Consider the following 11,599-nt stretch of genomic DNA (forward strand, 5'->3'; position numbering starts at 1 on the left):
TTTATTTTCAGTTGTGTAACTTGGAGAACTAGTCACTCCTCTCATTGAAGGAAATATTCGCAGAGTCTCAGACACAACCTTAACATCAACAGTTCATTCAAGGATCACTACAGCACTGTTTAGTATTGAGAAAAACTGATCAATAGTCATAGAGTCATGTAGTGATACAGCATGGAAACAGACCCTTCGGTCCACCCAGTCCATGCCTGTCCTAATCCCAAACTAAACTAATCCCACCTGTGTGTACTTGGCCCATATCCATCCAAACATTTGATATTCATTTACTTATCCAAATATCTTCTAAAGGTTGTAAGTATCCACCGCCAGATCATCCCACACACAAACCATTCTCTGTGTCTCTGATAACCTTTTTAAAATTTTTCTCCTCTCATTGGAAAAACATGTTCCCTATTGTTGAAATCCCCCACCATAGGGAAAATACACCAATGTCTGGGTCAAAAATTGAAAACAATCCCAGCTCCAAACATTTGCAAAATATCACTATGGATCTTCCTCGAATCTAAAAAAGATTGTCACCTTTGATCAATGATTTATAAAATTTACTCGCGTATCTACTATGATAGACGTTTTCAAATAACTTCTTAGGTGCAAATTTTTTTCACATCAATCGGATTAAAGTAACATTTCGTGCGCTACCCCCACACACTAAAAAACAAGTTTGTTAACACGAATTGCTCTGAGGAAGTCTACGATGGATTCTTTTATCAAACAAAATCATTTCCAATGTTGTGAGAGCTCGTCTATCTTCTGTGCAATGGTCTGAATTTTAAGTTGTGTCTGACTGCAGATGAAATTGGCTGATCTGGGTAAAAGTACAGTTTGTGCCTTTCGCATTGTGAATGTATATTGCTGACTTTAGTTGAATAAAGAGATGTTGTTCCAGCATCGTCTGGCACCATTAATTAGACCATTAATTTCCACATCACTAACCGTAGGGTCAGGTGTAGTTTATTGATATGTGATATTTTTGAAACGAAAGCTTCGTACATTCCCAGTATGAATCGTGTCAATTAGAGCCATTCACCTTTCCACTCATGGCTTTATAAACTTATATGAGGTCACCCCACCCCCCCCCCCCCCGAACTCTCACCCTCCAGTGACAAAAGTTACAGTCTATCTGGATTTCCAACATGATTCTGTTCCCTCACATTCTGCTGTGAAAGATCCTCCTGCCACCCCAGATCCACAGACAGTATCCCTTGTTACTAGTTCAAAGAAATGAAAGGAACTTCTCCCACCATATTGTTCAATTTTAGTTGGCTTCAAACACTATCACAAATAAATGTTCATGTCATTGCTGATTTTTGGGAGAATTCCGTGTACACAGTATCTGCTGAAATACCTGTAGTACCATCCTGAATCTGGTTCGCAGATTCATCTGTTGCTCACAAACGCAACCAGACATCAGGGAATAGTGAACATCGCCCACGCCCACCCCTCCACCCTTCCCCTCTGTACTTTGCACTTTGTGAAATCCGTGTTGTCAATAATCAGTTAAAAGAAAGATTTTTCAAAACTTTCTTAATTCATGTTGCTGATCTTGGCTGAATAAAGGTATGTTGCTGTCAGCATTTCTGGGGAACATGTCTGCATTTTTTTCATGTCAGTTTACAATGATATTAAGGCAAGAATAGTCAAAATGTCCTGAGGAACAACGTTTAGAAATGGGCCTATTAGCTCCTCAGGGCTGGACCAACTGTTTGAATATTGATACAGTTCTGCCCCTACTTTTTCCCCTTAAGCCAGGATATACAGCATTGGAGATCATATCTATGTTGATAATGGATTAGACCCTACACAATGTTCCCGAATGTTTACAGTGCTATCACCTGCACGGTTATGGACAACATGCTATAAAGTGGGTGTTGGCTGGAAGACTCTATCTTCACGTGATACAGGTGCGATGGGCGAAGTGATCTCTCTCTGTCGTGAAAACATCCTACTACTCGAAATTCATCTTTCCTACTTTGTCTCCAGGATGTTGCCTGGAATGGAGAATAGGTCGCACGAGGATAGGTTGAGAGTGCTAGGCCATTTCTCATTGGAAAGGCGAAGGAAGAGGGGTGACTTGATAGAGGTTTATAAGATGATCAAGGGAATAGATAGAGTAGACAGTCAGAGAGTTTTTCCCCGAGTACAACAGAGTGTTACAAGGGGACATAAATTTAAGGTGAAGGGTGGAAGGTATAGGGGGGATGTCAGGGGTATGTTCTTTACCCAGAGAGTGGTGGGGGCATGGAATGTGCTGCCTGTGGGAGTGGCAGAGTCAGAATCATTGGTGACCTTTAAGTGGCAATTGGATAGGTACATGGATAGGTGCTTAAGCTAGGACAAATGTTCGGCACAACATCGTGGGCCAAAGGGCCTGTTCTGTGCTGTATTGTTCTATGTTCTATGTCTCGTTCAGAGGCTCCACTTCACATGATTCATACCGGAAATATTCCAAGCATTCGTTTCAATGAGATCAATACACCACACCTGATAGTCTGGCTAGTAATGTGGAAATTAATGGTCTAATTAATGGTGCCAGACGATGCCTGGGACAACATCACGTTATTCAACTAGGGTCAGCAATATACATTAACAACGTGAAAGGCACAAACTGTACTTTTATCTAGATCAGCCAGTTTCATCTGCAGTCAGACACAAAATTCAGACCATTGCACAGAAGATAGACGAGCCCTCACAACATTGGAAATGATTTTGTTTGATAAAACAGTCCATCATAGACTTGCTGAGAGCAACTCGTGAATATTGCTTGATTTCTTTTTGTGTGGGGTAACACATGAAATGTTACTGTATTCCGACTGATGTGAACCATTTGCACTTCAAGTTATTTGAAAATGTCCTTCACAACAGATATGTTAGTAAATTTTAGAAATCATTGATCAAAGAGACAATTTTTTTTGGATTCCAGGAAGATCCATAGTGATATTTTGTAAATGTTTGGAGCTGTGATTGCTTTAAATTTTGAACTAAGACATTGGCATACAGTGCACAACTTCACAATTTGCTGTAACATGAAACTCGCAACCACTGTGAATCTGGAAGGCGATGGTTCCGAATTTAACAAGGACCTCGCAAGGTTCGTGGAATGGACCAACAAATGATTCATGAAATTTAACAAAGGCATTTCTGAAATGATTAATTTAGCTAGGAAGAATGTCGAGACACAAATTCACATCTCTGTTTGCATTTCAATATACTATAAATTACTTTTCTATTATATCCTAAAATACTTGTGCCTTTGTTCATATTTAATACACTCTATCTTGTTCCGGAGCTAACACAGTTTCTTTATTTATTTCACTCAAGACTGTATGCTGTATTTTTGCCTCAGTATTGACCAAACTCGGTTTGGTGCCAGCTTATACCACTTGAGCTGCTTTTTCAGGAAGTGAATCTCTCCACCTGTTTTGTCAAAATTATCTGTTCATGCTTAGATCAAAATAAATCCTGTTAATATCATCCCAAATTCAGGCTCGGTTATTTTCTATTTACTCATTGGAAATGAACAGAATATGACCAGCCTGTTCTTGGTGGAGTGGGAGAGGGAGTTAAAGTGGTCAGCCACGGGGCCATGCTGTTGGTTGGCACGGGTGTCCCAGAGATGTTCTCTGAAATGATCCGCAAGTTAGTGTCCTGTCTCCCTGATGTAGAGGAGACCACAGCAGGTGGAACAGACACAGTGGATGACATTTGTGGAAGTATAGACAAATTGCTCCGGGATGTGGTAGGATCATTTGGGGCCTTGTCGGAGGTGAGGGGGGAGGTGTGGGCTGGTGGAGGGGCATGGACCTGATGAGGGAGTCACGGAGGGAATGGTGTCTCCGGAATGCAGATAGGGGTAGGGAGGGAAATATACCCCGAGTGATGTGGTCTGTTTACAGGTGGTGGAAGCAGTGGAGGATGATATGATGCATGCAAGGTTGGTGCGGTGGAAGATGAGGGCCAGGAGGGCTCCCTGTTGCGATTGGAGGGTTGGGGTTCAAGGGCATCGTCGACCACATGGGAGGGGAACTTACAGTCTTTGAAAAAGGAGGTTATCCGGGATGTTTTATGGTGGAACTGGTCCTCCTGGGAGCAGGTGCAGTGGAGGCAGAGGTATTGACAATAAGGGATGGCATTTTTACAGGAGGTCGGGTGGGAGGAGTGCAGCCCAGGTAGCTGTGGGAATCAGTGGGCTTGCAGTAAATGTTTAGTCGGTCACTGGAGATAGAGGTGGAGAGGTCTAGGAAATGAAGGGACGTGTCCAAGATGGTCCCTGTGAAGTTTAGGTCAGGGTGGAAGGCTTTAGTAAAGTTGATGAACTGTTCAAAGTTGAAACTTTATTGCTGGAACAGCACAGCAGGTCAGGCAGCATCCAGGGAACAGGAGATTCGACGTTTCGGGCACAGGCCCTTCTTCAGGAATGGTGGACTGTTCAATCTCCTTGTGCTAGCATGAGGTGGCGTTGATACAGTCATCAATGTAGCGGTGGTAAAGATGGGCAATGATACCGGTGTCGCTGTGGAAGATTAACTGTTCCACATATCTGACGAAGAGGCAGGCATAGCTGGGGTCCATACAGGTGTCCATGGCTACCCCTTTGGTTTGGAGGAAGTGGGAGGATTGAAAGGAAATGTAGTTGAGGTTGAGCATGTACTGCTTGGTTTGGCGTGACAGGAAGAAACGGAGGGCTTCGAGGCCGACATCATGGCGTTTGGATGTGTACGGGGCCTGGACATTCTGTTCTCCCTGGGGCTTAGCAATAGCTTGCAGTTATTATGGAACTGAAAGTGCAATGGCTGGGAACTCGGAGAAACCAATGTTTAAGTCTTCTGTTTTAAGCACATTTTGACCAGAACATTTAAACACCACAAAGCTCACTGTAGGAAATGCCTGGGCTGTAACTTTTAATAATGTTTGAAACTTTGTTAAAAATAGGGATTTTTAGTCATAGTTTCTGAAATAATCAAGAAAAGAATTAACCGTTAGAACAAGCTCTTTCAAAGAGAGAGGATTTGCAAAGATTGAAACCATACAGTGCTGTGCTTTATTTGAATTCAATGTCGGTCAGAGTTCGATACAGCCAAGATGATCTCTCCATATATTGGTTCTGTTAATCTGACACACCAACATACCTGTCTGTACAAAACTGTATTATTTGTTTAGTTGATCAAAATTTAGGAAACAGATCAAACAGAATGTATTCGGCTGGGAAGGTGATGGATACAGAAGACAGAATCAAAACTGGGAACATTAAATCTGAAAAGAGAGTAACAAGTAGTACAAGATCAAAGACATGACAAGGTGCATGTCGATATGTCCCAGACGTTAGTGAATCGAATGAGCTTGTTAGATGGTCGAGAGACTCGTCCAATGATGTCCTGGAATCAGACCGTGAAACAGAGATCAAAAGGTCAATTTGCAAATGTCACTTCAATGTAATCACTTCATACTCTGTGTCCTGATATAGGCCACATTGGCAGATGTTTCCGCTAGATTGCATCCCCCGGGTTTATTTTCTGATCAGAAGTGAGATGTGTGGCTTGCTGCTGGCACATAGAAACAGGAAGTTGTGTGCCAGCTGAGAATGATACATCAGGCGCTACTTTCCGTATTATCAGCACAAAGTCTTCCTGCCTCTGAGGGGGAACACACACTGACAGTGTCAAGAACAAACGGACAGATTGCTGTTGGTTTCAACACTGTATTCAATTCCATTCCCATTTCCCAGAATGAAACAGAAGAGACACAAGATTATTTCAGCTAGAGTAAATTATCTGTCAGAGAGATAAGAAGAGTTGTCATCGGGTGAAAGGAGCTAAGTGACAATGTGTAGTTTCACTCATGAACCTATGTTTAAAAGTAGAAAGCTTGAGGGAAGTTAATAAGTAAATCTAAGAGACAGCATTCATTAAAAGTTGGAATTGTAAGGTTTAAGCAATAAAATTCAGCATGGCTTTGGTGGAAGTGATATCATATCGGAAGTGGTTGATTCTGTTTTCCGGAGAGGCAATGAGATGTAACATCGGGTGTAAAAAGTGGATGTAATGCTTCTAGACTTCAATCAGGTTTTTGACCAGATCTTGCATCTTTAATATGGTAAGGGTTCATGGGATCTGGTGCAGTTTGGCAAATGATTCGAAGGTTTATTTGTTGGCAGAAGGTAATGGTCGAAGGTAGTCATTGTGAAGACATCTTGTGTCCAGTGGCTTACTACATGACTGGTTGCTGGATCCTTTGATGTTTGCAGCGTATATAAACGGTCTAGTCAAGAATGTAGCAATTTTCATCAGTAAGTTCAAAGATGAGGTGAGAAACGTTTGGTTTTGCAATTAGTGAGGACGAAAGCCAGTGTGACATGGATGACCTTGTCTGTCGGAGAGAAGATTTGAAAACAGAACATTATATCCTAAAGTCTGTTAAGTAAAGTATTTTCGAGACTAACAATTTAAGCGAATATACAATGCATTGTTGGAATCTACACAATACAAAGGATAAGTGATCTTCTGTTGTGAATATCCACATTATGGAGTGGGGGTTGGAATTATAGTCTGGAGATATTGTACCTAGACCATTCTTTCAGGAAACAGGGGTCTGAGCCCACAGTGCTGCCACATCAAGACATGAATTAAAGGTGATAATTAAACAACTCATTGAAGGAATAAGCTCCAAAGATATTTCCTTGCTCTGCTTTGGAGATCACAACACATCAGCACAAAAGTTAAGGCTGAAGCATTCACAGCAATCTTCAGCCAGAAGTGCCAATTGTGTGATCCATCTCGGCATCTTTCATGGATCACCAATATCACAGATACCTGTCAGCAGGGAATTAGCCTCTCTCCATGTGAAATCAAGACACTGTGGCTGGGTGGGAGGTGGGGGGGGGGGGGGGGGGGGGGGGGTGGGGCGGAGGAGGCAGGGGTTACTGCAAATGCTATGGAGCCTGACAAAATTCTGGCAATAATACTGATGACTTGTGCTAGCCAAGCAATCCCGGTACAGCTTAAACACTGGCATGGACAATGTGGAAAATAGGCCAGGCACGTCCTGTGCACAGAAAATAGGTGAAACCACCCTGGCGAATTACTGCCCCATCAGTCCATGCTCAATCATGAGTTAGATGTAGGGAGGTGCTATCAAGCAGCACTAGCTCAGCAATAACCTGCGTAAATGTGGGTTACGCAAGGCCTACTCAGCTCATGTCTGAATTACAGACTTGATTTAAACATGGACAAAGAACTGAATTCCAGAAATGAGGGGAGAGTGACAGCCCTTCACATTAAGGTCACATTCGACAGAGGGTGATATTATGGAGCCTCGCAAAACTGGGTTCAATGGGTATCAGGTGACAACCTCCCTGCTGCCTGCAGTCATACCTCACACATTGAAAGATGGCTTTGCTTGTTAGAGGGCAGTCGTCTCAGCCAAAGCAAATCCCTGTTGGAGTTCCTGAAGAAAGTGTCCTTGGCACAATCATGTTCAGCTGCTTCAGCAATGACCTTCCCTCCATCAGAAGGTCAGAAGTGAAATCTGCATTAATCTCGCACTTTTTAGTGACTCCTCAGTCCACATTCAAACACAACAAAATTTGGACAATTTCCAGACTTGAGCTGACAAGTGGCACATAGCATTCACACGACAAAGCTGCGAGACAATGACCATTGACAATAAGAGACAACCTAACCAAAACCCCTTGACATTCAATAGTGTTACCATCACTGAATCCCTCACCATCGACACCCTGGGTTTTATTGTTCATTAGAAATTGAGCTGGAAACTCCATATAAATACAATGGTTGTACGAGCAGGCCGGAGGCTAGGAATACTGCAGCGAGTAACTCACCCTCCTGACTCGCAAAGCCAATTGACTGTCTAAGAGACAGAGGTCAGGAGGCTAATAGCACAGCTCACCCCTTGACTGGATAGGAACAGCTTCAACTGCACTCAAGAAGCTTGGCATTGTCCAGGACAAAGCATCCCACTTGATCAGTAGCACATCCACAAGCGTCCATTGCCTCCAAATCTGATTCTTCGTACCTGCCATATGCACTATCTAAAATACTACACTGCAGAAACTTAGCCACTTCCTGAGACAGTACCTTCTCACTACCACTTGCATCTCGAAGGACAGGAGCAGCAGATACAAGGGAACAGCACCACTGTAAGCTCCTCTCTAAAACACTCGGCATCCTGACATGGAAATACGTCACCGATCCTTTACTATAATTGGGACAAAATCTGGAATTCCCTTCCTCAGGCCATTTTGGAACATGTTATTTCAGAAAGGCAGCTTACTGCCATCTGCTGAAGGACAACTACGGACAAGTAAAAGCAACCACCATGTTCCAGGAGTCAATAAAAAACTCGTTGAAGCTAACATGACAGTTTGATAAAGTGGTTGAGGAGGCATTATGAGTATGTAATAAGCAATCAAAAGGTTTGAAGTAAAGTTCCAGAATCAGTCCCTACCATGGTAGCTTCAATTAATAAAAGAGTATGAAATGAAAATGCTGGAATAAGGAACGATAATCACAGACCTACCAAAGGTTTGAAGCATGTTACATGGTTCAGTATTGTCCTTCAGAGGAGGTCGTCTGACCTTCCTACCTGGCCTGCCCTACCCGTTCAACAATAAGGTGATGGTCCTTTCCTGTGCCGAACCTGACTAAGAAACCCATCAGGAGAAAGTGAGGACTGCAGGTGCTGGAGATCAGAGTTGAGAGTGTAGTGCTGGAAAAGCACAGCAGATCAGGCAGCATCCGAGGAGCAGGCCGTCAAAAAGGTAGCTGATGAGCACCTTCTTGGTATATGTGACTAACTTTTTCATAAGTCAGTGAAGAATTCAAAAAATGCAAATTATGGTGAGTCAGGCTCTTCAGACAGAGTCCGGTACACAGTTTAGATTGATGATTGGATACAAAGTCTCCTGTGATGTTGCTGTGAACAGCAGGAGAGTTCTTGCCAGTATTGCACTCCAATATTTGTTCATGAGGTAAAGTGTCAGATTGATTGCATTTCTGTTTGTGACCGCTTTCTGTGCATTCCCAATATTAGGATCACAGCGGTGACACCATGACACTAGTATTCCCAAACTCCAGTTTGATGCTGAATGGACGGCGTTTGGAATACCATTGTTTGCCCAGAGTGAAATTTGAATTCTAAGAAAGCCTGGAATGGGAAAGAAAGCCAAATGGTGACCATGTCACCCGAGTCAATGGAAAAAATACAAAAACAGCTGGTTCACGAATGACAAGGCATCTGTCACCTTTCCATGGTCTGGCCGACATGAGATTCCAGACCCACTGTGTTCTGAAGTGGCTTTAGCAAGCTATTGAATGGGCAGTTGGGGATAGGGACTCATTCCTGACCCTTACCAGAAAGTAAAACGTGTTACAAAACCTCACAACAACTATATCAATTAAATGTAATTGTTACGCAGTTCCTGACGTCATTTCAAGTATTTCATGTGAATATTCTAAAATGCACTTTGAGTGATGTTGCACCGTCTAAATGGACTACAATATAAATTAGTGGGACATTCAGAGTAGGAGAAAGTGAGGACTGCAGATGCTGGAGATCAGAGCTGAAAATGTGTTGCTGGAAAAGCGCAGCATGTCAGGCAGCATCCAAGGAGCAGGAGAATCGACATTTCAGGCATAAGCAACACATTTTCAGCAGCGACATTCAGAGTAGATCCAGTTCAACATTGAAGTTTAATTGCAGAATTTTCAGCACTGAATATTTAACCTAAATAAAAGTTTTAAATTGTGTTTATCATTCAGAAATAAATAAAATCTGTTGCAATTCGTCTTCATAAATTGGTATTCACTTCTGAAAATGGTCACTATTCTTAAAATAAACTTGTTTCGATTTGAATCTTACCAACAAATCACTTCTTTCATCTGGCTTTGCTGTCACCATCACTTCCTTGAAACCAATTAAGCATTTATGTAAATAAACACAGAAATAGAATTCTCAGAATAAATTACGGAACAACAAAACCCCAATTTATATTTCCCCACAAGCACAGCACACGAATTGTGGAAAAAATGCAAATAACTCAATGGATTCCAATACTAATTGATGTTAGGACTTTTTAATACATAAGTTGTATGATTGTTGAATGACAGAGGTATCAATTGTCATGTTTAGTCAAAAAAAACCGATAATTAAGTGATACATTGGCACAGCTAATATTTCTGTCTCTCTTTTTCTCTCTTCCCCTCCTGCCTCCCCCCATTTTCCTTTATATCTGATGCATTGTTTTGCCTCTCCACAATCGGACAACGTTTTCCTTAATAACATGAAGCCAACACCTCACCAACATATGCTCTCAGCCAAATTCATCCATTTCTTTCGAGAGATTTGAGTCAGTACAACCAGATTTTCTCAAAAATCTGTCTGAGTATTGAGTGATCTGGAAATGCTTGATCGGAAAGACTTTACTGTGATAGTGTTTTCATTGTAACTCAGCAGTATTATTCTTGGCTGAGGAATGTTTAATGGTTCAGTGCAATGCATATTTAGTCTATAATTAACTTTTACTGCACATCTCATGGAATGTTTAATATTGTAGAGGGTGATTTATTCTGTGTCGACTCTGTGTTGTACCTGCTCTGGGAGGGTTTTCTTTAGGGAATCCTGGATGCGGATCTATACTGTGTCTAAACCAAAATGTATTTGACATGTTTGCATTGGACAGCACAATATAGAGGGAGATTTACCCAGCACATTACATGAGCTGTACAATCACAGAAAACATTTGATGTAGCCGTGTAAAGGGGTTTGAACTCCTACCCACTGTCTTTCTGATTTTGAAATACTTGATACCAGAATAAAAAGGAAACAACACGATGCATCGAAACTTTGTTATACAAGTAGATTATCATCTACAGGCACAGACATACATACACACATAAGCAAATCATCTATGAACAACCCTTGCAGTGTTTAATGGATAAGTGCAGAGAGTCCTTTAATATGCAATGTGTGTATTCCATGCAATGCATACCGACAATGCGTTTGATATGATAGTTTAAATGTAGTTTTGATCTGTCTTTAACCTTTTCTGTGATAGCTGTGGTTGTGTTTGACAAATATTCAACAGAACTGGAGGCCTATAAATCCAGTCACTGCATGAGAGGCAGAATGCAATGCCATCAAACAGGGAGAAAGGCGATCCCTGTCTTTTTTCATGATGAGGAGGCATTGAAGCAGCCGGGCTTGAAACATGAAATGGAGGTTAATTGAAATGAGGCCGAGATAATTCTGAAAAGACTAACTTAGAGCAAAGGTGAATGATAGGGAACCAGAAGCAGCCTGTTCAGCCAATGGGGTTTGGTCTTCCAAACAATGACATCATGGCTGAGCTGATAACCCTCACCTCCACTTTCCAGCGTTTTAACTGTCAGCATTGATTCAATTACCAATCAAAATCTGTCCATTTCCGCCTTCAAAATACTGAATGACCCAACCTCGACAGTTTTCTGTGGTAAAGAATTCCACAAATTCTCTACATTCTGGGAGACAAAATTCTCTTCTGCCCGAAATTTGTGACCTCTAATTCAGAGATTCTACTCCCTGGTCCGAA

The sequence above is a fragment of the Chiloscyllium plagiosum genome, unplaced genomic scaffold, assembly GCF_037043375.1.
Source record: "Chiloscyllium plagiosum isolate Xiang-an unplaced genomic scaffold, Cpla_swu_hap1 HiC_scaffold_51, whole genome shotgun sequence".
Classification (NCBI taxonomy): domain Eukaryota; kingdom Metazoa; phylum Chordata; class Chondrichthyes; order Orectolobiformes; family Hemiscylliidae; genus Chiloscyllium; species Chiloscyllium plagiosum.